The sequence below is a fragment of the Dermacentor andersoni genome, chromosome 8 (genome assembly GCF_023375885.2).
Source record: "Dermacentor andersoni chromosome 8, qqDerAnde1_hic_scaffold, whole genome shotgun sequence".
Classification (NCBI taxonomy): domain Eukaryota; kingdom Metazoa; phylum Arthropoda; class Arachnida; order Ixodida; family Ixodidae; genus Dermacentor; species Dermacentor andersoni.
In genome coordinates, this window is record NC_092821.1 from 12,931,613 (window position 1) to 12,959,506 (window position 27,894).

General features: G+C 48.2%; 1 long non-coding RNA gene across 1 annotated transcript; it reads left to right on the top strand.

Moving 5' to 3' along the window:
* On the top strand, positions 1–27,894 carry LOC129383611 (uncharacterized). Its single transcript, XR_011896227.1, has 2 exons — positions 1–289; positions 27,580–27,894. It is a non-coding gene; the product is annotated as an uncharacterized lncRNA (long non-coding RNA).

Below are 27,894 nucleotides of genomic sequence, written 5' to 3' on the forward strand. Positions count from 1 at the left end.
GGGCACCTTGGCGCTAGCGTCGAAAGAGCGTCTGCTCGAAAACAGCCAATGGCAGACATGCGGAGATTCACCCCTATGTCTTCAGTGCGTAACAAGGAACACAAATCGAATGCGAGAGCAGACACACGTGCGGTCCCGTATTGCAGGTGTCCGAGGCACCATTACCAACCGACGTGGCGAGCCTGTGGCGGGTGCGCTGCTTGCTATCAACAACAGGACGGTAGGGTTCCGCAGCAACCAATTCGGCGAGTTCTGGAGGATGCTACTTCCTGGTTTCTATATGCTCCTGGTAAGTCGCTATAAGGGCGGGTTGGTACCCCTCATCGATCAAATGCCTAATTAAATTTAAGTAGGTCCACTTTATTTCCCAGATGGTCCTGGGTGGTTGCCGAAGCAAAAAAAAAAAAAAATCGCCAACGAGAACGATACTTCTTAATGCAAAATTTGAGCGCAGCTCTATATCTGCTTTACTTTCGCGATTTATTGGCTGGCGCGGACAATCTATCGCGTGCGGGACGTCGCAAACGCAGCGAAGTGTGGTGCGACTGCTTCGCTTATCGGGAGATCGCGAGAGGCAGCGTGTGGGTGACGCGCGGACGCGATTCACAGTGTCCGCCGCAGACAGACCTCTACTCATGCAGTGCTTTGTTTCCATATGTGGTATGGGTGGCCTCATCGGTGAACAAATCAAATCATATTTTTTCTTCAGCAAGTCGACGCGCAGCTACTTGGGCGCCATCTCGTAGCCATCGTCGCCGCAGAGTCCGTCTTGCGCAACATTACGATTTTCTTCTCACGCTTTCGCCATACCCGCCATTCCGCTTTCCGCCTCATGGTTCCAGTGCAGCCCCTGCTCCGCTTTGCTCCTCGCGCTCTCTTCGCTGTTGACGTATTGCATTCACCGACGCGCTCCGCGTTCGCTCTTTCATCCTTGGCTGTGCTTTTTCACGTGGTTAGGTCGAGGGACGCGGACACCCGCCAAAGGAACAAGTGCCTAAGAGTTACGCTTTAATAACTGTACAAACAGCTACCCGCTACAAAGCAGGATCAGCAAAGGAGCACGTCAGATGCAGAAGTCATACAAACATAAAGAAAATCTCAATAAAAAAGGGTCTATCAACCATCAGAAACATTAAAATAAATAAAATGGTCAGTTAAAACCTCCAAGAAGAAGAATAGCGACCTGCAGAATGTTTGTACGAAACTTAGCACCGGCAATGTAATTACCAGTGAACATTTTTGTAGCAATTACGTGCAATAAATAAACAAATAAAAATCAAGGAAGGAAGAACTGGTTATTTGTAAAAAAATTGTCTTTGTAGGTGAGATTTTCTTCAGTTGCATATGTTTCCATATTTGTTGCAAATTGAGGTCAGCTTCATTCTAATATCTGAACATTGCAAGCGGTGCGAAAATGATCCTGAAAAAAAAAAGACACTGAACTTCTCTGACGGGGCTCCTTTGGTAGTCGTAGCGAAACCAAGCCCTTTTTTCTGACATAGCACATTTATTTTGCTTATCTGAAGTAGCAATGTTCGTGGACGACATTTTATGGGGATCCGTAAAAATAGAAACGCAGAGTGGCTGTTATGCGCCGGGTTCGCTGAAGTACTTGGTGCAAGAAGACTGTGCAGTTAGCTGAATAACGATATGTAATCCAAGAGTGCTCCATACATATCTTCTTATAGATTACTGCTAACTTGCCCTCGATGTGAGAAAATACTGCTCAATAATGCTAAATCACTACAGAAACCAACAAAGCGTGTTGGACACGCTCTTCGAAGAGACGAGCAGAAAAGGAGTTTCTTTTCACAATACAGTAGATGAAGGCGCATAACAAAAGACTGCTAAAGATAGCCTGAAAACGCTTTATGACTGACAGTTTGTTTTTTAGATGCTTCTGTATCAAGTATAAAAATAAAATGTGTGGTGCCTGAGCTAGGCTTAGTAACAAGAACATAAGGAAATGAGCTTGTGTCTTATATTGTGCTTGACAAATCTCATCAAATACAAGTAACAATATTAAGGAGTATTGTTAGTATCATTTAATGTACAATACATGCTCCAAAATACGAAATTCCGAAATTATTGCAACTCCAGCTAGCACCATAACTCGAGGCTCACCAATTCAGACGTTATCTGTGGTACTGTAATAAAAGAATCTAGAATTTTTGATGTTGCCAAACTCTTACAGCCAACGGATAACATTTGAAAAGGCGTAGGTCGGCTGAGTAAACATAAGGCACTGAGACTAACTATGTACTATAAGTGCTCACCCCGATGTCGGCTTACTCAAAAATGGCCCGCTTCGATCGCAATGATCAGCGTACACCTAATGAAACTCAAGGCAGTATCATTCACACGAACGGATTCAGAGACTGATGTACTCACTCTGGCTCATTGAATTTTGCGATAAGATGAAGTAGTGTAATCCACTGCATCATTTTTGTATGAGGCAAACAAAGAAGACCCCGAAAAAGACAGACACAACAAAGGCTATTTTAATACTACTGTGGTGTATTTTGAAGCGATATTTAGAGGTAAGCGATCCTGCAAACTCGGAAGAACACGAAAACATCACAAAAAGAAAGCAAGAATCACAATCAATAAACATAATCCATCACTGTGTTAGATGCACATGCACTCAAAGTGCACTTCATTGTCAGCTTTGTTACACGATCGTCCTCGCGTACCATAAGGGCAGCTTCAGTGATAATGCGATTGCAGTTATCACTATGCTTGCTGGCCACAGAGGTGCGCTGAAATATTGGACCACACTCATGATCTTGGCAACGAAAGGATAAGAAACCTTCCTTCCCATTTCACATGTTGTTATAGCAATCGCGCAGTCGGTCGTTTACACACTCGCCGCTGTGCCCTACGTAGCAGGCACCGTAGGAAAGTGGTATTCGGTAAACGACTCCGCGCACGCAATCAGCATTGGGAGCACGACACTTAATTCTGCATTGGCGTTTTCCTGTTTTACAGGACAGCTCCCTTTTCCAACCCCGACAACTTTTGCGAAGCCAAAAAGGCGGCCTGTGCACAAAAACTTTGCATCGGCTATTTTTGGCGATGTGAGATGCGATGCACTTAGGGAATGTATCATAGCGCTCATTCTTGTGTCTTTAGGTTTTGTTGCGTTGATTAAACGTTCACACTTCACACAAAAATGGTAAGGCCAACTCACTGAAACTCACGAAACCATGGGCTCAGTCTGTGCAACCAATGCATAATGATCACAGACGCACAAAATTATGGGCATGATGGTGGTGGTGGTAACAACTTTATTGATAATCCGGCAAATTCGTGGCCTGGGCCTAGGCCACCCCCGAGGAGGTCCGGAAATCCTGTCTCCTCGCCACCTCACGGGCTTGCTGGATGGCCCATAATTGATTTTCGAGGTTTGAGCTGCGCAACGCGGCCGTCCATCGCGCCGCAGCTTCATCTGGGGAAATGCATTTTCTCTGCATATAACCTCACATTCCTAGAGAATGTGTCTAAGAGATGCATGAGCCCTGCCACATAGTTTGCAGTTATCGTCTGAGTAGATGTCCGGATATATCCTCATGAAATGGACAGGGTTGGGGAAGGTCTTTGTTTGTAACTGCATCCAGTCTACCGCTTGGGCCCTGTCGAGTTTGGGGTTAGGGGGCGGATAAACACGCCTGGAGTTTTGATAAAATTTAGTAATATCACAGTACCTGGTCATTCTGTCCCTCTCTGTCCATACCTCCGTTGGATTTCCAACACCAAAAGAGGATCCTTCTACGCGTGCGCGGAATTTGAGACCTCGCGCGACGCGATGGACCTCCTCGTTGAGGTTGGGTACGGGGGTGTCGGGGGACGTGTGAGCCGGGAACAATATAATGTGTCGTTCCTCCGTCTCCTCGGAGGTGACATAGTTCGCGTTGGCTTTGAGTATAGCCTCAGCTTTCGGCGAAATTCTGCCTTGTGCATAGTTTCTGACCGCAGTCTGCGAGTCACTGAGTATATATCTGCAACTGGGGTTAACGATGGCTAGGGCTATCGCCACCTCTTCCGCTACCTCGGGGTTTTTGCAACGTATACTACAAGAACTGACCAATTGTTTGCCCGTATTGAGGGCGGCCACTGCGAAAGCACGTCGATCCTCGTATTCTGCAGCGTCTACGAACAGAACTTCCTTGTCCCTACCGAAGGCTTGGAGTAAAGCCTTGGCTCTTCTCTCTATTCGACCCTGATTGAATTCGGGGCTCATGTTCTTGGGTATATTAGCCACCTGAAGCTTTTCCCTGATCGCGCTTGGAATAGATGTCTTGTCACCGTGCTGCTTGTGATAACTTATCCCGAGTTTGTCCAGGATGCTCCTGCCCGTTCATGTTTTCGCTTGTCTCTCGAGTTGCGAGATTTGGTGTGCCTCAATTAACTCTTCGAGCGTGTTGTGGACGCCCAGCTGTAGCAGAAGTTCCGTGCTTCTGCTCTCTGGAAGGCCCAGTGCCATCTTGTGTGTTCTTTTAATAAAGGTATTTGGCATATTATCAGTTTGGCATTTTCGGCCACGTACCAGTTGTGGTAGGCGGCCACATAGGTAATGTGGCTAATAACGAAAGAGTGTATGAGTCTGACGACGTTGGCCTCCCTCATACCCTGAGGTCTGTTGGTGATTCTTCTGATGAGCCTCATCGTGTTCGGGATCTTAGTTTCCAAATGCCTGACCGTTTCTCCATTGTTGCCGTTCGTATCTATGATGAGTCCGAGCACTTTAATCTGCTTCACCCTGGGTATTTCTTGTCCGTCTTTGGTGCCTATGCAAATTTCATCGTATGCAGCATGCTGGATGTAATCATTGGGGGTCTTTCCCTAAAAGTCGGGCGATAGAGGAGGAGTTACGATTTTTCTGGCGAGCAGACGAGACCGGTTCCGACAAGGTACTCTTCCACCACCTCGACCGCGGTCTGTAACCGCTGTTCGATTCTCCGTCGCTTCCCTCAGACACCCAGATCGTAATGTCGTCCGCGTATATTGTGTGATGCACTCCCTCGATGGCGTTGAGGCGCTCGGGGAGGCCGATCATAATCAGAATAAAGAGCATCGGCTAGATGACCGCGCCTTGCGGGGTTGCGACGCTGACTATGTTCCTGTCTTCGGATGCGACTTTGCCCAGCGTTAAGGAGACTTTCCTGTTTGTGAGGAAATCCTTAACATAGCTGTACGCTCGGTTTCCTAGATTGAGTGTGGCAATGCTGCGTAGTATGGCTCCGTGAGCTGCGTTGCCGAAGGCTTTCTTGAGGTCTAATCCTAGAATGGCCCTGGTACCTCTTGTCTTGTCGAGTATATGGTGCTTGATTTGCAACATTGCATGCTGCGTGGAGAGATGAGCTCGAAACCTGAGCATGGTGTCCGGATATGCTTCCACGTCGTCCAAGTGTGCGTTGATCCGGATGAGGAAGGCGTGCTCCATCAACTTGCCGACGTACGACGTAAGGGATATTGGCCGAAGGTTGGCCAGATCGGGAGGTTTCCCTGGTTTGGGGATTAGCACCATTTTTGCTCTTTTCCACTGGTCAGGGATGCATCCTCGGGTCCAGCAATCTATAATGTACTTGGTCTGTTCGGAGATGGTCTCGTTGTCCAAGTTACAAAGGGTCTTATTAGTTACGCTGTCCGGTCCCGGGGCCGACTTGCTGTTGAGCTTTTGCAAAGCAGCCCGGATTTCCGCCTCGCCAAAGTCTCTGTCCAGAGAGAAATTGGGTTTTCCCGTGTATTCCCCGTGTTGAATAGTCGGGCTATGTGGGGCGTATCTGTCGCAGACTTCGGAAAGGATTTCTTCCTCGTCCTTGACGTGTGTGTGTATTAGCTTGCGCATGGTTTCCGTATGTGTTGCGTTGGTCTTGGTCGGGTCTAGCAGGTGTCGGAGCAGGCGCCATGTCTGACTGGTGCCAATCCGTTCGTCCATCTAGTTGCAGATCTCATCCCATTGTTGTTTACTAAGAGTTCTGCAGTGTTCTTCTATTTGTTTGTTGTGTAACGCTATGCGCTTCCTCAACTTCCTGTTGTGTCTTTGTTTCTGCCACCTGGCTTGAAGCGATCGTTTGGCCTCCCACATGTGTAACAGGCGGCTGTAGATCTTCTCGATGGGGAGTTCTGACGTCACGGTCTTTGTTACTTTATTGACGTCCGCCATCACTTTTTCGGCCCATTGTTGAATGTCTGTGATGGGCGCGTCCGTCATTCCGGCTCGATTCTTGCGGAACTGGTGTAGGTCCGTCCATTTGAAGGTTTTGTTGGGGTCGATCTTTAAATTCTCCAATAATTTCATTTCGAGCATTCTGTGGGCACTACCAAGGTCTTCGAACGTGTTATTCCAACTCGCTCGTCTCGCGTTATTCACTAATGTTAGATCGGGCGTGGTGTCTCTTGTCAGCCCGGTTCCCATTCTGGTGGGGGAGCTGGAGTCGGTGATGAGGGTCAGGCCTGTCTCTTGTATATCCTGCCATAAAGCCTTGCGTTTGGCTCTCGTATAGGCGTAGCCCCACGCTCCGTGCGGGGCGTTAAAATCCCCCCCCCCCCCCGATTCGTAGGGGATGGCAGCCCGCAATGCCGGTGGCCCTCCTAAAAAGGGTTAGGAAGCGCTGTCGTATGTGCGCAGGGTAGCTGTATAGATTGAGGAAAAACGTGCTGCATTGGCTCTTGCTTTTGGGTATAATTTCTACGAATACTTGTTCAATCTTCACTACCTTAATGTCCTGATGAACGACCACTAAGCCTTTCCTGACCAAAGTAGTTACCGCTTGGTTCTCCCCCGATGGGGGGCCAATGGCTTGGTAACCAGGCAGTTTTGCTAATCCGTGTGTTTCTTGTAGCATTATTACAGCGGGTTTTGATTTGCTTTTAAGGTGTTGTTGCAGGACCGCTTTATTGCTGAATAACTCCTGGAATTCCACTGCCATATTGTCAGCGCGCATCTTTTACCGTATTTGCCTATTTTGGTCTGGTCGTGGGGTGGCGTTCTGAACGACCCCAGATGCTGCTGCGGTGTTTGCAGGGGTGTCGTGGAATTGATTAGATGCGACCCCAGTTATGGGGGCCCCTGCGTTGGTAGCTGGCTGTAGTTTGGCTACCCTAAGACTTAGGTTGGCCACATTGTTTTCAAATTGGTCAAGTCTCGACATTAAGGTCGAGACCGCCAGCGTGAGGTTGCCGACGGCTTCCGCTTGTTCTTTGAGTACGTTTTGCATTTCTGTTAATTTCTGCCCTAGGTCTATCAGTTGTGATCCGGTTTGGCTGCTAACGGCTGGAGCCTTTCCCTTAGGTGGCGGAGGGTTGTCGTTCTCCTCCATGCTATTATTAGGCGTTACCCCAGCTGCACGTGCACTACAAGTACTCAGACGGGGAGATATCTCCACCCTTCGACTATTCTTAAGATCCTGGATTTCTCTCATCAAGTGCGAGAATAATTCTCTCAATTGCGCATTTTCCCGTCTCATTGCTGCTATTTCTTTAGAAGCTGCAGTCTCCTCAGATCCGCCGCGGCGCGACGAGCCTTTGACCGCGTCCGCCCAGCTCACCTTGTTGCTGGCCTCTTCTACCGCCGGGCCGCCTCCGCTGCGGCGGGACCGCGAACGCGTACGGCTCCTGGATCTGGTTCGGGCCGGTCCGGGTGTGCGGCTCCGTGATCTGGATTTTCTGGTTCTCGAGCGGGCCCTCGAGCGTGAACGGGCCCTGGGCTACCGGGAAGGGCGTCCAACTGATTCTCTCGTAGCTTCCGATGCTAGGAATTCTTCTTCCTGTTGTCGTTGTCTTTCCCAACGTTGTCTCCTGACTATATATGGCGTCTTGAAGCGAGCCTTGCTATTCTTATCAGCCGTTAAGTGCTCACCCCGGCAAAGTTGGCAAAGGGGGTTGCACTGGTAGTCGAGACCTGGGTTGGCCGTGCCGCAGCCTCTACAGATGCGGTCCTGCAGACTGGGGCACACGTCGATGCGGTGGCCCAGTCTGCCGCATTGGAAGCACAGGTCGAGTTGTTTTCTGTACAACGCGCACCTGATGAGTGCGCCGTCGTAGCGGATGAAGGAGCGAACTTTCAGTCCGGAAAACAGCACGATAACCGTGGTGGTATTGCTGAGTCGTTTCGCAGCGATTGCCGTAGGATTCTTGGGGGTGACGACCTGGGCGGTGATGTCCCGGGGTGAATCTTCGAGAGGTATACCCCTGATGACTACTTTGGAAGTTGTGTCTGGTGCCGATTCGTATGCGTTGGTCTCATAGGCCTGGCCGTTCACCACAAGGCACTTTACTCTTTGGTATCGGTCTGCGTTGGCTTCACTGGGGGTACTCCCTACGATAATGTTCTGTTGTACGTTGAGGCACACGGTGTCGTCTTCCCTGTGCTCCCCGGGTATGCCAACAGCTTGGTACGCGCACGAGGCTACTCGGGCCCCTCCTAATCCGGCAATCTTGAGGCCTCCCTTTGGGCGGATGATAATCTTGAAATCACCCTTCGGTAGATATGGCATGCGACTGGCCTTGATTAACTGCTGTTTCAGCCTCTGCTCGCGCTTCTGCTTCCTTCCGCCGGTGGCGAAATGGGCACCTAAACTGGTCGTATTGGATCTCTCCACGGCTTGCTTTTTCGAGCCGACGGTACTCCAGCCCGTGCCGGGCTCGAATTCTTCTTGGGAAATGTTCTCCCCTTGCACGAGAACCTCCATTTCTTCCGTCTGCGAGTGATCGTGGGTGCGCGCCACGTGTACTCTTTTTCGCAGGTGCGCCTATAGGCCTAGGCTCGCGGCAGCCACCGCGGCGACTGCCGGTGTGGCACAGAGGGAAATTTGGCGTAGAAGTTCAAAAAATGGGATTCCCACTTTGAAGTTGGTATCGGCAGAATCTTGGTAACTTGCTGCGTGAGATGGTAGCAAAAACTCGGTGATTTTCGGTGACTGCCTGGCGAAATCATTGAACGAAGACGGAGCTGACCTGAAGTGGCGTTGATTCAGGCTTACATCATTTATACTTGCATCTTCGTAAGTCGCGTGGACTTGGAATTTGATCTATTCAGAGTCAGGTGTATGGGATGGCTTTCCAATGTGTAGATTGCGTAAGAGCGCAGGGCTGAGCACGTGCCCCTCGTGCCCTACTAGGCAAATGAGGTTACACTTTTGGAAGCACAGAGTCACAATCGCAGCCATAAAACACATGCACCAGGGCTTGCACACGCCGCAGGCGGGATAAGCAATCACGAGAGATAACAGTAGGAAGCATCATAAGTCGGCAAACTCACTGACTAGTCGACTCGCACAGACTAACTCAAACTAAGAGTGGCTCGTGAGCCTGAGTGATTTCGGCTGGATAGAATTTTTGAGGAGTCATAGTCCGGGTAGGTCTGGCTCTTTTAGTTTATAACTGCACAAAGTTATGCACAATGGTTTTAAATTTCACATGCTAGGCCCGCCAGTCGATCGCAGCGCCTGTCTGGTGACGTCATCGCAGAAGCGTCCCCGGTTCTCCCTTCGTTTTGCTGTGCGGATGACACGCTGCCCCATGCCAGTACACCATACATGTCACCTGGAACGTGAAGCTTAGTGTGCATTAAATCCTGGCATGACTTTTGCACTGCGTCCTCGTCTATATGCGCTACATTAGTGTTCGAAGATGCCACACCAACAAGCCCGCATTGCAGCACTGATTGCATTTATGATCCCACGAACTCTGGGAATCGATGTAGGCGAAGATTTCTGTACTGTTTGCTTTAATTGACGATAATTAACGGTTACGTTGATGGCGAATGTTTCTTTTGTGCAACCTTTAGTGCAACACGAGAGTGCCGAGTTGATGCTAAACGATACCTCGCGTGCACCACTGCTGTTTGTATGCGTGGTACATGGAAGGCACAGAGAGAGGTGCTTGTTGACGCGTTGTTGTGTGCCATATTTTACAACCTCTGAGAAAACTGAGCTTTGTGATTACCTCACATGGCTTATCGCATCGTGGCAGAAGTATTAAAAGATAATTGAATAATGGGGCTGTACTTGCCAAATACACAATCGGATTGTGACGCACGCCGTAGTGGCTGACTCCGGATTAATTTTGACACCATAGTGCCTTTTACTGTCTTCCTAAATCTAAGTTCATGAACGTTTTTATTTCGCCCCCGTTGAAATGTGGCTGCAGCAGTCGGGATCAAAATCGCGAGCTCGGAAGACGCAGAAGTGTAGATTTGACGCGCGAATGCTTCCGTGGCGTCGCCTAGACCCTGCTCTGTGCTTTAACTAAAGCGGCGGTTTTTCTGCATGCCCGGCGTAAGTTGCCCGCTTATCATATTTGCACGCTGTTTATTTTCAGAAATAGAAGAAACGAGCCGTACCGTACCTTGAACTTAAATTTGTCCCGTTTCCCCGCAACCGCTGTCAGGTCTATGTAGTAGCGTTTCGTTGCTTTCTCACGACACCTTTTCCCTATCCTCCTTCACTTCCCGCTGAATAGGAACGCGAGCGAAGAGTGACAAGGCCGTTATTCACTCGGTTAACGATTGCGTTTGTTCTATCTCTGCTTCCTCCCCCCTCTCCTCTCTACAATTCCACCTATTTAGCCTCTGGACTTGCACGTTAGTAGAAAGGTAAGCGCTGCAGTTTCTACAGTCCTCTTGCGGGGAGTCACGGATAATTGCAGATATTAAGAGGCTAAAATGGTGATGTCTAGGGAGCTGCAGAGGGTATTGTGCACATTGAAAGTGGTGCAAAGGTCCAAGCGAGTTTCCCGCGTTGCCTTTCGTCTCTACCGCACTCCTGTGTGGCGGTGGTTGCGGCAGTGGCAGCAGCGGCAGCGGGAACTGCTGCTGCTACTGCTTTTCCTCATTTGACCCCCTTATGAGATTATCAGTAAACGCTGGTCAGCATGAATGGACGTCATTATGAACATTCACCAGCACCTAAATAGGTGAGTGTGGCAGCGAGGGCGCGGCAGTTTGTCATGTTTGTGCACGTGAGTGTGACCATGACTTTGAAACTAACTCTGATCATCAATGATAATGATCATTTTAGTGGATAGATAATTGACATTAGCTATAGGCCAGCGAGTTCGAATACAATAAGTAAATTGGCGATTCCGTGAGATTTATTGGAGTCAGATCCCGCGATTCGGTTAATATGACGGTGTCCGTAATTATATCAACCCGAAAGAGGCCGAGTGAAGGTAGGTCCGAGAGTCTTTGGTGACTCGGTGTGCGATATACCCTGGCTTATTTATTTATTTGTTCTCGAAGCCCGTGGGCATATGTGCGGTTGGCAACCGCACATGTGAAGCGGTTACTAACCTTTTTGAGTTTGGTGGCGTCAAAGATGGTAGCAATGGAGTCGGGAAGGTAGTTCCAGTCATCGACAGTGCGTGCTATCAGTGAGCGAAAGTAAGATATGAAGTTGCATGCTGGTGCTTCAACTTTCATTTGGTGATCGATGCGAGTGTGAAATGTAGGATGGGAGAAGAAAGGACGAATCTTTAGAGGGCTCTTGAATCACCAGTCGGACTTGGTGAAAATACGCAGTCCGCGGATGAGATACGTTGCTCTGAACATTTCCGCCAAATTGTTGCAGTCATGCGCGGTCCTTGCGAGGCACGTAAAGATTGCTAGCGGAGCGCGAAGTCACCGTTTCTTAAACACTCTCTTTTCAACAGAAGCCTTCTCCTTACTCTTTTCTGGACGCTTTGTTTCGTAATATAGCAAATTCCCATAGGCGGTTTCTACTGGCCAATAGCTGACATCAGTCAGGAAAAGTGTTCGGATCAGTTCGCTTGTTCCTACTGTTGCTGTGTATGTATATTGATATATTGACGCAGATTAATAAACATGCTGAAGTTAGTGAAAATCTGTTTTCGAATTTCTATAATAATTAAGTACTTCCGGAAGAAGTCGGCTGTAGTCTGCTCACGCCCCGCCACAGCCGCTCGCGCTGCAATAAACTTTGGCCGCCCTGCTTATCGGTGTCATAGCCTTCATCATCATCATCAGCCTAATTTATGTCCAAAGCACTACGAAGGCCTCCCCCTGCGATCTCCATTAACCCCGCTCTTGCACCGACCGATTCCAACTAACGCCTGAAAATTTCTTAATTTCATTACCCCACCTAGTCTTCTGCCATCCTCGACTGCGTTTCCCTTCTCTTCGCACCCGTTCTGATACCTTAATGGTCCACCAGTTATCTAACCTACGCATTACATGACGTGCCCAGCTCCATTTTTTCTTTTAATATCAATTAGAATATCGGCTATCCTCGTTTGTTCTCTGATCCACACCACTCTCTTCCTGTCTCTTAATGTTGCGCCTAACATTCTTCGTTTCATCGCTCTTTGCGCGGTCCCTAACATTTTCGAGCTGCTTTGTCAGTCTCCAAGTTTTGCCTCATATGTTAGCACCAGTAGAATGCACTGGTTGTATACCTTCCTTCTTAATGATAATGGTAAACTTCCAGTTAGGATCGGACAATGTCTGCCGTATGCGCTCCAACCGATTTTTATTCTTCCGTGAATTTCCTTCTCATGATCAGCGTCTCCTGCGAGTAATTGACATAGGTAAACGTACTCCTTCACAGACTCTAGAGGCTTACTGGCGATCGTGAACTTTTGTTCCCTTGGCGGCTATCGGTCATTGTCTTTGTCTTCTGCTTATTAATCTTCAACGCCACTCTTACATTATCTCTGTTAAGGTGCTCAATCATTTGTTGTAACTCGTCCCCAGTGTTGTCCAACAGGACAATGTCATCTACTAATCGAACGTTGCTGACATATTAACAGTTGATCATCATTAGTGAGCTTTCCCAGTTTAACAGCTTGACTACTTCCAAGCACGCAGTGAACAGCATTGGAGATATAGTGTCTCCTTGTCTGTCCTCTTTCTTTATAGGCATCTCCCAATTCCCTAATTAAGTTAGCTACGGAATGTCTGTAGATATTTTCCAAGATATTTACCTTAGCGTCCTGTACTTCTTCATTTCAGAATGCTTCTATGACTTCTGGTACCCTTACTGAATCAAACGCCTTTTCGTAATCTATAAAAACCATAGGGGGGTGATTGTACTCTGCGGATTTATCGATTACCTGATTGATGACATTAATGTGATCCATTGTAGAGTATCCCTTCACGAAGCGAGCTGTTCGCTTAGTTGGCTGAAGTCCGGTGTTCCTATTATTCTATGGGATATTATCTAGATGAATACTTCATATAATACTGAAATCTAGGGTTTGACGAAAACTCGTCTGGCGAGGAAAGAACATGGCTGAATAAACGTACACTCGCCAACTGAAAAAATTCAAAACACAGATTGACGTTTCGGCGCCCAATACGGGTGCCTTGTTCACAATGAACGAATGCATGATGGTCTTTATTATATACGCGTCGGAAGACGTAATGCGCTTGCGTACAACTCAGGAGGGGTCCCCGGGTCCGGTTTATCCTGTTAGTAGTAGATTGTATGCAGAATAATACTGGAAGTAAGCCAATGGGCCTAAAATTTTTTCAATTCTTTAACGTCTCCGTTTTTGTGGATTAGTATAACGTTGGCATTCTTTCAGTTCTCCGGGACACTTGAAGTCGATAAACGGTTCGAATGAAGGGTCGCTAGTTTTTCCAGCATTATGTCTCCTCAATCATTAATTAAATCGACTGCTATTCCATCTTATTCTGCCGCTTTTCCCCGTTTCATATCTTGCAAGGCCCTTATAACTTCATCGCTAGTTATAGAAGGAGCCTCTGTAACCTGTTGATTACTACTTCGAAAGGAGGCATCGTGGCTACTTTGGGTACTGTACACGTCAGTATAGAATTATTCTGCTGATTTTACGATATCTTCGAGATTACCGATGATATTACCCTGTCTATCTTTCAGTGCATACACCTTAACTTGTCCGATGCCTAGTTTTCTTCTCACTGATTTCATGCTGCATCCAATTGATTTTTTATTCCTTCCTCAGTTTTTCGCACATTATAATTTTGGATATCCCGTATCTTCTTTTTGTTGATTAGTTTTGACAGTTTCGCGAAATTTGTCAGATCTCTGGAGTTGGACACTTTCACTCGTTGTCGTTTCTTTATTAGGTTCTTTGTTAGTTGGGAGAGCTTACCTACTGGTTGCCTTCGTGCCTCACCTCCCACTTCATCTGTTGCTTCTGAAGCCAGCCTAGTTCATTACTTCTATGTCATCTTCATGTCTCCGTTCTAAGACTCTATACTTATTTGCAAGTACAAGCGTGAATTGGCTTTATAACTTTACCGCGTCTAGGTTGGCCTGTTTCTTCTTGACCAATTTGAGTCTTTCTCTTCAAGTTGAGGAGAATTATAGACGTCACTGACCTATGATCACTGCACTTTGCCCTACCAACACTTCTGCATCCTGCGCTATGCTGGGATCAGCAGAAAGTATGAAATGTAATGTATTTGCTGTTCCACCATTAAGGGCTTTTCTAGGTCGTCTTTCTGCTGATACGCTTCCTGAAGAAGGTGTTCATTATTCGCAGCTTATCCCTTTCCGCGAATTTTACCAGCATCTCTCCTCTAGCGTATCTAGAATCGACGCTGTAGTTGCCAGTTGCTTGTTCACCAGTCTGCTTTTTCCCCACTTCTGCATTGAAGTCGCCGATTACTATAGTATACTATAGTACTATACTTTACTGTTACGTTTGACCGGCGGGGGCTAGCGATCTTCGGGGAAGCGACCGACGGAAAGGTGCCACCATGTCTTCTGCAACGACTCGCTTTGAAAGGACAATACGTCTGTGCCTAGCCTATCGCTGCCACGAGGGCTACGGCGACCACTCGTGTTGTAGGGAAGACAATGCGCCGCTTCCTCTGCCGTGAGGCGCCGAGATCGCTAAAGGCAGTCGGCGGAGCAAGTATTGTTCGTGGATTCACCGCCGCCGTCACGGTTCGTTTGAAGCGGTGGAACTGCTGGAAGAGGGGATTTTGCGGTGCTGTTTCACGCAGCTTAGAAGTTGTCGGTCAATGGACAGACGCGGCGGCCACTGACTGCAGGGTCAACTCTGGGATGAAGAGGCGCCTGCTCGGGTCAAGCACCGTGTCTGCGAGAACCCTCTCACCTTGGTGTGGTCGTGCAACCTGTGCGGAAGTGAGTGCGTAAACCCTCGCCCTCAAAGGCGGGTCGGCTACGATGAATTTTTAAGCTCCGTTTGGTCGAACGGGCGTTTTCCCTCACCTAGGGGTCTAGGGAGGACAGAGTGTACTTAAGGAGCTGTTTGCGGTTCCTCAGTGCATTCTCGTTCAGTCATGCTAGATTGATGAACTGTAACGTTCTCATATAGATACTGCAAATAAATCCCATATTCCTCGTTCTCAGTGAGGGCAGGTCTCTCCCTTCAACAACGTCCTCAGCGTGGATAAGTTGGACGATGGCCTCGGCCAGCTACCATCTATTTCATGCCCGACCGCAACCATTACAACTGGCTGACAGCGGTGAGACGGACCTTGCGACGTGGTGCTGTGTCTACGGGGAGTGCTTGGTTCTTGCTTTGACTCTCTAGGCTTCATTTTGTGGTTGTTCTGTTTGGAACAGTAGGGAAGCTAGATTGTTCATTGTTAGCTAGGTTGTGTTTCTTTAGGTAGGTTTAGCGAGCAGGACCAAGGAGTAAAGCAGCAATCATGGAGTTAAGGACACTGGTGAGAGACGAATTGTTGATTGTTGGTGATGAACTGGGCCTAGACGTACGCAAGGAAATGCTAAAAGCGGAATATTGGAGCTAATTTCCGAACAGGCCAGTGAGGAAGAAATTGAAATGGGGTTGGAACTTCTGAAAAAAAAGGGAGAAACAGGACAGAGAGAGAGAAGAACGGGAGAGAGAGAGAGAGGAACGCGATAAAGATCGCGAGAAAAATGCAACTTGAACTTGAAAGAAAACGTTCGGAGTTGTCTCAAGGAAGTGAAGGGGCTCTCGGACGATCAAGTGAGGCAGAATCATACCGCATGGACAAGGTATTAAAGCCATTTGAGGTCGGGACTGATCTAGGCTTGTTCCTAGGCAATTTTGAAAGGACTTGCGAGAAGATGAACTTTGGTCCGAGTACATGGCCACAGCGGTTGCTGTCTATGTTGCCGTGTGAGGCTGCAGAGGTAATCGCCAGACTCAGTGCGGAATATGCATATGATTATGCGAAAGCCAAGGCTAGTGTTATGAAGAAATACCGCCTTTCAGCGGAAGCTTTTCGGTAAAGGTTTAGAAGCACAGGCAAGAAGGATAACAAGGGGTATCCGGAGTTTGCATACGGCTTAAACGCCAACCTAGTCGAGTGGCTGAAAAGCGCGGAAGTGTACGAGAGCAGAGACATGATTATTGAATGCATGCATCTAGAGCAGTTTTACAGAAGCATCCCACAATCTGTGAAGCTTTGGGTGCAAGACAGAGGAAATGTAAACACTGTGGAAAGGGCCGCTGAATTAGCCGAAGAGTACACAACGCGTAGAAAGCTGAACGCCGAGGACGGAAATTGGGACGGTGGAAATGGACGGCGGAAACCATATACGTTCAAAAAGGGTTCGCAGACTAGACGACCAGAACCTGTAGACGTGGAGGAAAATCCTCCAGAAAAGAACTCCAACTCCAACGGGGAAACCGTTCAAAAAGAGCAGAAAAGAAAATTTGAATCTTTTAGACCGTTCCGCTGCTATAAGTGGCACAAACTGGGACATATCGCTGTAAACTGCCGGTAGCCTAGCGTAGTTTGCTCCTACGTGGATGAAAAAGACGAGAATATAGAACTTTTAAGCCCATATCTTCACGACCTGCAAGTTAATGGGAAACCATGCCGGGTGCTGCGAGAGAGTGCCGCCACTATGAAGATTGTCCATCCGTCTTACGGGACGGCATATAACTTCACGGGAGAAGTAGCATGGACCAAACAGGTTGTAGAAGAACACAGCATGTGTCTGCATGCCCATGGCCAAAGTCAAAATCAGTGGACCGTTCGGGGAGCTAGTGACCGAAGCTGCAGTCTCTAAATTTTTGTCGCTGCAGTACCCTTACATTTTTTCGAATCGATCAGATCAGTTACTGCGTGACAAAAGGCTTAACCTGGGCGAGGGCGTAGTACAGGCGTTGACGAGAGGCCAAGCTCGTAAAATTGCGTCGCTTGCGGCTGAAAATGCAAAAGCTGCTCCAGCGGAAGTAGCAAAAGAGGTAACTTCAGTAACCGAATCTGAGCTAGGCTCGAGGGAGGAAAAAACAGTTTAGGAAAGCCTGCCATCTGACCAGCTCAATGAGAGCGGATCACTATGGTGTCAAAGTTCACGTCTGCAGGAAGCGCCAGCTGATGCACTCGCAAGCGAGACAGGGCCGTTACTCGCATCAGCCTCAACGAACTTTGATCACCTCTTACGTGTGGATGGAGAGTCACAGGCAGCCGAGCAAAAGATTTCTGACAGCTTAGCTAAATTGCATCACACAGCTAAAGAAGGCACTGCTAGGCGCAAGTGACGATACAAGAAATAGCAGGATTGTTGTATCGGCACTACAGTGACCAAAAGGGCAGGATTAGTTAGTCGTACCTAATAGGTACAGGGAGGACCTTTTGAGTCTCTGTCACGGAAATGGGTGGTCTGGTCACCTAGGCATAAACAAAACGAAAGGAAAGATTGCCAATACAATGCTATAGGCCTGGCTATTAGACGTAAGATCATGCGACGCCTGCCAGCGCTCGGGTAAACCAAGGAAAACATGGAAAGCTCCACTAAAAGTAGTGCCCTTGACTTGAGAACCTTTCAGACGACTTGTGATAGACACGACAGGGCCTCTACCAAAGGCAAAGTCGTGTTACAGGTACTTGTTTACCATGCCGTGTCCGGCTACAAAGTTTCCAGAAGCAATCCCTCTGAAAGAGCTCAGCTCCACCGAAGTAGTAGACGCGCTTTTGACAGTATTCGCACGAGTTGGGTTTCCAGCCGAAATTCAGGCGGATCAAGTGTCAGTATGCACCAGCTCACTGACGTCCACATTCTTACAAAAGTGCGGGGTAAAGTTGATACAGACTTCCGTCTATCACCCTTTGTCAAATAGTGTAGAGAGGTGGCATTCATGTTTAAGCAAGTTTTGCCGGCGCTCTGTTACGAGCACTAGGAGGACTGGGAGAATTGCCTTCCGGCCACTTTGTTTGCTTTGCGAACGGTTCCTCGTGAGGTTACAGGGTTCTCGCCAGCAGAACTAGTGTATGGGCGGACACTCCGTTCTCCACTGAGAATGTTGAGAGAAATGTGGAAGGAAAGAGGAGAGAGTCCAACAGTGGTAGAGTACGTGCTAAATCAGCTGTAACGGCTAAGTGCAACCCAAGAACTAGCCGAGAAGAACATGGGAGTAGCTCAATAGAACACCAAGTTCCTTTACAAAAAGAATGCGAGGCTTCGTACGTTTGACGCTGGAGACCAGCTAATGATCCTGAAACCTTCAAGAAAGAACAAGCTAGATGTTCTCTGGGACGGGCCCGTTAAAGTGTTGCACAAACTTTCATATATTAGCAGTGTGTTCAATAGGGCTGGTTGGTTCATCTTTAGAATAAAAACAGGAACAGCGCAACACAGGACGAGCGATAAACAGGACAGAGCGCTGACTAGCAACCAAATGCTTTATTTGCAGAAGCAGCATATATATACATCATGAAGGTGACATAAAGAATATAAAAAGAAGGATAAGAAGGATAACCGTCTGCCAAAAAGATAATAAGTTTCTTTTGTTGAGAGCGTGAGGGACGCAGAGCTGACGCATGCGTCGCCGCTTTTTAATATGCAAAATGCTTCGAAAATTTCCCGCGCACGCTTTTCACTATATCTGCCAATTATTTCGCACTTCTTAAATATCGGACTGCAGCCACACGTGTTACAGTGGGCGGCTAGATGTCTGTAGGAGTTTTCTTTTAGTGAAGCGGCATGCTCACGCAGGCGATCTCGACAGATTCAGCGATCGGACAGGTAAAACCGAACTAATTACGCACGAAATAGAGCTGACATCAACCGAACCCGTAAAATCAAAGCCTTACAGGGTATCTCCACGACAGCGAGAAATTGTGGAGGCAGAGATACAGCACATGCTAGATTTGGGAGTTATTGAGCCCTCCGAGAGTGACTACACGCCATGGGTAATACTTGTAGAAACCCTTAATAAGGACCCTCGTCCGTGTGTTGACTACAGGAAGGTAAATGCCATCACTAGGGATCAGCTGGATCCGATACCGAACATTGGGGAACGAATTGAGAGTTAGCGCTACTAAATACGTTTCAACTATAGATCTCGCGCAGGGAGACGCAAGTTCCCCTTTCTGAAAGTGCCATCCACTATGCTGCATTTATCTCACCTGTAGGCACTTTTCGCCGTGTCGCTCTCAGCTTCGGGCTGAAAAACGCGCTGTTTAGCTTCTCTAAGTTATTGGATGTTGTCCTAAAATACTTGCAGGAGTTCGCCTTGCCATATCTTGATGTAGCAATTTTTCGGACAGCTGGGAACAGTGCGTATCGCACCTCAAACAGATGTTCGCACGGTTGAGGGAAGCCGGCTTAACGATGAAGGCGGAAAATTGTAGATTTGGCTGTTCGCAGGCTACTTATCTGGGCCATGTTGTCGGCCAGTGCACGAGACGGCCGGCCGAGCTGAATATAGCTACGATTGCAGATTTTTCACAGCCACGCACGAAAACAGACATTCGTTCATTTTTGGGACCTGTGGGGTACTATCAATGGTAGATTCCGAATTACTTGCAAATAGCTAGTCCTTTAAGTGACGCCCTCCGAAAGGGAGCACCAAATAGCGTGCACTGGGATAAGGACAAAGAGAACGCTTTCCAAAGTTTGAAAACGCTATTGGTTTCTCGTCCTGTGCTTCGCGCGCCAGACTACACAAAGCAATTCATAGTTAAGTGCGACGCTAGCGACAGAGGTATGGGCGTGGAGCTTACTCAGCTTAGTCAGGTCGGCGACGATAATGAGGAACATCCTATCCTGTATGCCAGCCATAACCTAACTGTAAAAGCGGAGCCCTACAGCGCTTCGGAGAAGGAATGTGCTTGTTTAGTTTCGGCAGCCCAGGAGTTGTCGTGTTACTTGTACGGAGCGAAGTCCGACCACTGTCCTCTGACGTGGCTCAATCAAACGTCACACAAAAATGGCCGCTCGCTCCGATGGAGCTTCATTTCCCAGAGTACAACTTCTCCGTTAGATATAAGGATGGAAAGTTGCATAGCAATACGGATGGTTTGAGCTGGCTAATTAGAATTCTGCGTTTAGGGATCCCGCCTAAATTCTGGGGTTGTTATTGCTAATTTGGTTAAGCTAAGAAGATCCCCTCTCATTTCGCAGGACTCCATCCATGATTGCTCAATTTGCCAGCACGAAATTCCGTTAAAAAAATTGGCGTACCGAAATGCAGCATTTGTTGTTTGTGCACTTATGCTTTCTTTGAAGCCTAGCGGGTCTAAAGTGAGATCCAAGGTAAGTAATCTCGGCGCAGAGCCATGTTGTGGGGTTCGCTTTGCAGTTGCCTATCCTTGCTGGATGTTTTGGGGTGGTGTCATCATTTCACAGTTGGTCGCTGCAAGCCAAGGCACATCCCCCTTGCCATCAGCCATTCTCTTCCTGCCCAGCGGTTATTATCACTGGCCAGTCGAGATTTTCCGGGCCATGGAGGAGCTGTTATGTTTGACCGGCGGGGGCTGGCGATCTTGGGGAAGCGACCAATGGAAAGGCGCCACCATGTATTCTGCGACGACTCGCTTTGAAAGGACAATACGTCAGTCCCCAGCTGATTAGCACCACCAGGGCTGCGGCGACGACTCATTTTGTAGGGAGGGCAATGCCGCTTCCCCTGCTGTGAGGCGCCGAGATGGCTAGACAGTCGGCGGAGCAAGTGTTGTTAACGGATTCGCCGCCACCGTCACGGTTCGTTTTAAGCGATGGAACTCCTGGAAGAAGGGGTTTTGTGGTGCCGTCTCACGCAGCTTAAAAGTCGTCGGTCAATGGACAGGCGCGGCGACCACTGACTGCAGTGTCCACGCTGGGATGAAGAGGCGCCCGCTCGGGTCAAGCACCCTGTCTGCGAGAACCCTCTCACCTTGGTGTGGTCAGTGCAATCTGTGCGGAAGTGAGTGCGTAAACCCTCGCCCTTAAAGGCGGGTAAGCTAACGATGACTTTGGAGGCTCCGTTTGGTCGAACGGGTGTTTACCTCACCTCGGGATCTAGGGAGGACAGGGTGTATTTAAGGAGCCCTTGGCCGCTCCTAAGTGCGCATTCTCGTTCACTCATGCTAGATTGAACTGTAACGTTCTGATGTAGATACCGTAAATAAATCCCATGTTCCTCCTTCTCGATGAGGACAAGTCTCTCCCTTCAACAACATCCTCATCTTGGATAAGTTGGATGACGGCATGGGCCAGCTACTATCTATTTCATGCCCGACCACAACCATTACAATACTGTATACTCTATATTGTATACTATGCTATACTACTACAGTGTGACGTGGTACTGATGTATAAAGATCACAGTAGCAATACTGTGGAAGACGAAACTAACTTTTATTGGGTGAAACTGTGCCCACAAAAACAGGCTACACTTAAACAACGGCGGCAGCGGCGAAGACAGTTGGCGATCCTAAAAATGTGTTCAGCGGGTCAAGCGCGTCGGCTTTTATACATGAGTGGTCGAATGATCTACAGTAACCGCTGGGACCCGTGTGTCCCCCACAAAGTTCTACACCATTCGCGCCGCGCATACATGCAATCAGATTGCAGAAGGTTCGGTGACGGATAGCGGATGGAACCATCAATAACATTCCAGAAATTTCTATATATGCAGGCGCGTCCTGCGTTGTGCGATAACATTTGTTATGCGGGGAAACGTAGTCACCCGATAAACATGTACATGTGTCAATAGTAAAACGCCAAACACTAGCCTTTGCTTGGAGTTGCTGACAAGTTTGACTTGACCCGGCCATCTGCTAGCTGCCTGGTTGGCTCAGATGGTAGAGCAGCTGTCTCGGAAACGCGGTAGTCCCGGGTTCAAGTACCGGACCAGGACGACTTTTCTTCAACTGTGAGGCTTTTCTTTCGAGGAACCCCTATCTGTTTCTTTTGTAGCAACTGCTCCGAATGGGTGGATGTCTCTCTTTCCTTTTAATAATTACTGCTCTCCACCTTGCGGGGTTCCGCAGAACTATTACGCCATATAGTACACTGAGTTTGAACTTTTCTCATCTCTAATTCAACTCTTCGTAAAACTGATTTCATTCATCATCATCATGACTGGAGGTTGGAGCGTAGGATCAAATTACCTTTAATCTATATCCCTTATCAAATCTTATTACGACTACTGCTACCGTCTCACTAATGTTGTACAATTCGTCAATGGTGCCTGCTGTGTCCTCATGAATTAGGAATCCTACTCCGTATTGCTTCTCATCTAAGAAGTCCTCTATAGCAGACGACGTGGCCATTTCTCAGCACTGTATAAGCCTCACGAGTTTTTCTAACCTCACCATGGCCAATGATATCCAAGTCAAATAAATGTCTGATAGCTCCTCAGAGTCCTGTTAAGCTGGCTTCACTCGAGAGAGTTAGGGTGTTAAATGTTCCCAGGGTCAGTTATGGAAATAGTCCTCGGGTCTTGCTAATTTTGACTAGCTTCAAACCAAGCGAAACACCAGGTGAGACCACGCGCACGCTTGCAAGCGCATGCTCACTACCGGCCGCTCCTGTCTGGATGCATTGGAAGAGTGCGCTTCGTATAGAGCTATTGACAGCGCTTCAAATTGCGCAAGTTGGATGCAGCTACTATCAGTAGTTGTCAAGCTGGTGTAGGACAAAGCCGGTCCCCACCACGTAACACGGCCAGGCAGGGACACGCGAGCGCGAGCACGCACTCAAGCCCTTTCGTAAACAAAGCAAACATATCGCACACCCACTACAGTTGCGTGTAGCTGCGGCTTGCTGCACAGCGTATGTACCTCGGCCGCTGCGGGGTGCCGCGACGAGTCGGTTCACTGAGCGCACTTCGTCTCGCTGAAAACCGCGTTTCGCACGTCGTAGATGCAAAAGTGGAATTAGTTGTGTCTTTGGGAACATCCACAATCACATTTGAGGTGCATGCCAGGGTCACTTCAGTAGACGGAGTGTTGTGAGCATGCCCCGCTCCGCTGTAGCCATGGCAGTGCAGGGCACTGAAGAAGGAGCGGGAGTGCTGCAAAGGGGATCATAGGCGAGCATTCGTTACCAATAACTCCGCTTCTGCTGAAAGCATTCAAGCCATTTCTTTGCGGGAAGGTTTTTCTAAAATAGTGTATGTTTACTAAAAATCAATTTCTCGACTTCGACAATAAGTGGTTCAGGACCCTTTAGGAACACTACAAGAGTAGTAAATTGTATGAAAAAGGTATAGCGCATAAACTTACGACGCAAGGCAAGGCCTGACAAACTGAGATTTACTTTCATTATTGATGCGTTTAGTTTGATCTCGGTGAGTCTCAGGGCGAGTGAGCTCGGCTGAGGAGAATTTGATGAGCTTGAGTAGAATATGATTAGTCAGAGTTAGCCAGGATGAGTAGAACATCGGTGCGGCTGATTCTGAGTCAACTGGGGAGAGTGCAATATTAGTAGGTCTGAGACTAGGGGGAAGTGACCAACCGTGGTTGCTGATTGGCTGCGGTATTGGGCTGCTAAGCACGAGCACGCGGGATTGAATCCCGTCAACGGCGGCCGCATTTTGTTGGGGCGAAATGCGAAAACACCCGTGTATATAGATTTAGGTGCACTTAAAGAACGCCAGGTGGTCCAAATTTCCGGAGTTCCCCACTGCGGCATGCGTCATAATCAGATCGTAGTTTTGACACGCGAAACCCCATAATTAAATTTTTTCTAGGGCGAAGTGATTGTTAAGCAAAAAACATGCAGAAATTCTCATAATTGTGTACTATAATGCATAAGCATTGCTCGCTCTCGTGGGACTTCGTTCTTGCTTAGTTTTGCTTACTTGCTTTTCCTAGCTTATGCGCGTCTACCGAAGACCTTTCCGATGGCAAAGAATGCTTATGCTTGAGTAGGCAATTGTCAGATTTTCTCGTCGCATCGGGCCTCTTCAATGCAATTGTACCAATTGTGCCGTAATGGCGGGCACGAGCTCGCCTTGACGGAGCAGGCGGTTGAAACGGAACACCAGCTACCGCAGTATCGCGTGAGGCGTTGCATGAGGGAAGATAGCATCTTTGCGACGCAACGTCACCCTCGCTGTCTCCCTCGCAAGCCTGTACTACGCGTGCGCTGCTTGTCCACGCAAGCTTTCGCCGACGTTCTGACTGCACCTCGGTAAGGCCCAATGAAAATGTGCCAATCATCCCAACGTACTCGCTTGCCCGCCAGGGGTTCATAACTCGAAAGACGCTCAGCAGCGTTGAACTGGACATTGGGCCACCCCAACATCTCAGTTTGGCCCACATCCAAATTTCAAGTTGGCCCACCCCCCAATTTCACTGCGTCCGCCTCGGAACGTCATGTTCGCCCAGCCCGAAATGGAAGTGTGCGCATCTCCGACTGTAAATTGGCCCAGCCCCTAATTTAACTTGACCCACCCTAGATTTGAACTTGGCCCCCCTAAAATTTAGGTTGGCCCAACCTTAAATTTCAAATTGACCCACCCTTAATTTACGTTGGCCCAACCCACATTTCAAGTTGACCCATCTCCAAATTTAAGTTCGCCCACACCCAACTTTCACTTTGCTTACCTCCAAATATTAAGAAGACTCACCCTGAAATTGCAGTTGGCCCACTCCTACTATAAGCTTCGTCATGCGTTTTCCAAGGAACCGTATGTATCTCTGGGTATTCTCTTATTTATTTTCTGCTTGAAATTTTTCCTTATCGCTCAAGGCTTCAAATCATTTACATTTACACTATGATAACAATTAAATGTCTTTGGAAATACGCATTTTATTGAGGTAACAATATATGGGCACTCCTGGCGCATTTCTCCCGTCGGCGTCGCCCTCGCCATGAGGTTCCGTACAGCCGAAGGGCGATAAAATCGTCGCCGCGCGCTGTATGCTGTAGGCGCGAGTGAAAGCTTGCGAGGGTGAGCCGGTTAACGCGGCGCAATCTCGCCTGCGTGAGCGAAGAAGGCGAGGCGGAAGCGCACCCTCTCGTCTTGCGCGCGAGGCACGCAGTTGAGGCTGCGAATGGGGAAGGGGCGTTCTTCACCGGCGGCTGCTAAAACCCCTTAAACTGTGTAAAGTAGTGCCACGCTTTAAAGAATGCCGCCTCCTCCTCGCGCGCTCTGGCCGAGGCCCCCGCCGCGTCGCTATTGGCCTAATACCATCACGTGGGCCTTCGCGTCTTCCTTCACCGCCATTTTTGCTCGGGAAGCGTCTCCGGAGTGGCGAGGCGATTGATTGAAACTTTTATTAGAAGGGATGGCCCGTGGCCTAAGATAGGCGTGGGGGTTAGGTGAAAGGAAGGATGCCTGCTTCCTTCGCAAAGGAGAGCAAAGCGTTGATTCTTCTGGTGGCATCTGCTTGAGGTGCGACCCAGTCTTCGTACGATGCCACCTTTAGAGGTCGGGTGTGCTTGTCCCTAAGGGTGGCTGTGGCAGAACAGGACCAGATCATATGTTTAAGATCGACGTTGATCGCAGGGCAGTTGGGGCATTCTACTTCTGTTCTTCTCCACTTGCTCAGGACATCTGGTGTAATAGATACCTTAGCTCTTGCTTTGTGGATGAGGACCTGGGCTGTTCTAGGAAGGCGAGTGGGATTGGGAGGAAGGATGCTAGGAATGGACTCCCGTAGTAGAGCCTTCCTCAGTCGGGTAGCCGTGATGGTATAGTGGTTAGTACCTTGCGTTGTGGCGAGGAGCGCATGTTGGCACCGTTGCTACGCTCGAGCAGTGTAGGTGGCGCCACAGTCGAGGAGGGAGCGTGAAAGAAAGGAGAAACGAGGAGGAGTGAAGGTGGAGGAGGAGAGTATCGATACTTTACGAACTTTAAGGGGCTTTAGCGGCTGCTGCTTACGGCGCGGCCGTGCGGGCGCCGTATCCTGCCACGTGACGAAAGTGTTCGCCCGCGCGGCTCTCATATTCAAATTGATCTGCGATGTTTGCAGAATGCCCGTTGTGCCGGTAGCTTCGCATGCGCTGTGCTTTCTAACGTTCGTTCGCGTTGAAGTTAGAGATGGGGGGGGGGGGCACGAAGTTCAATTAGCTCGCTGCTGCCCCAGTGATTCCTCACTCCAGCGTTATGACAGCGAGTTTCCGTGGTCATCGCCCGAGATGTATTCATGTTTACCTGTACACGCTTGACACCGTGCTTGTTAATTCCGCTAGTAAGCGAATGTTTACTAGTTTATACGGCCAATAAAACTACAATTGTTACTTCGTGTAGCCATCTACTAATTGCTATCGCAATCGGTGCTTCGCCTTTCTGTCGAAACTGCGACTTTTTGTTCCGATGTAAGGCATTCGACTTTTCGCATAACAGGGCTGGGGAGCTCATCAAAGAATGCATGCTTACGCATTAAAACAGTTTGTGTGTTTATTTACTTTGCCAACCTATGAGAAGCATGAGCACGACACCCGAAAGAATCGACAGCAAACTCGCAACTCGCAAAAAGAACGATTGAAAAAGACAAACGACCATTGGTTTCACGACTCCCGTTCATTGTTGGCCGTGCTTCGCACCCTGCTCCAAGCTACACGTGCTCCTAGGCATAATTTGCATGTTTTCACGCCTCCCGGGTGGATGTCGCTCAGTGCCTCCCGCAGCTACATGAGAACGCTGCATGCGGCGACGATGCTATATGGAGGCAGTTAATTCGCGGGCGAACAGTGAAAATGACGTTCCAGCAGCCACGGGTTCAGGACGTCGTGGCGTGCGTGGTTATATTCTTGCCACCGATCCCTCCTTCTCGGGTTTACTTTTTTTGTTCTCGTTACACACCGCCATTACGCGATACCACGAAAACCGATAAACATCACTTGAAAAGTCAGTTTTCTATTTTTTAGCCTTTACTTACGATACGCTTCCGCCTCCGCTTCATCTACTACCGAGAATATTTTAGGTACTCGGTATGAACAAAAGTAATCGATTACCTTTCTGAACTGTGCGAAACACATGGTTGTAATTGATCTTTCAGATAATTACAATTTTGCAGGAAGCAGTTTTAACTGTAATCTAATAATAATTACTTGACTGAAAGCCAATTTCCAGCTGTAAGCTTATCAGGGCAACCAGACAAATATATTACAGAACTAACCTTCTGGTTTTTGTTGTTGATTCCCGGAGGTCAGGCTCGCAGGTGAGGTACATATATTGTCACGGAACCTTCGAAGAGTCAGTCATGCAGAAATAGCCTACTGTACTAGACATTTTCGTTGTGCTTAGAGCGTAAGTTGTTTTTATGGGCGCTAGTTCGCCCAATCAACAGTTAGTTTCCTGACTTACAGTTCTTGCTACTGTTTGATTTTTTCGGAACAATATCTTCATCCAACTTAAAGAATGAATTCAAATCATCTTCCAATAAATACTACATTTTTGTAGGGTGTCTGCCACCGATATAGTTATTGTTCCTCTTTCTACCTGCAGGTGAGCGCCGACGGATACCTGCCGGCTGCCCTAGACTTTCATGTCAACAGCGGCCATGTCACAACACTAGAAGTCAAACTCTACACCGGCTACAAATATGAAGGTTGAGAATGGAAAGATTCACTTTTAGGTCACAGCACAAGAAACTGCAATTTTCTTTTTCTGGTTACATACTTTTATTGTGCCACGCTAATATATATTGCTTCGTGCTGCTCTTCCTTGAAGGGTATCCTTTCCTTGTTAGAAGACTGAAATATTTGAAGAGCTGTTTTTTTATGTTCATCTTTCCGCGTTAAATACAAATTCTGCAATGTG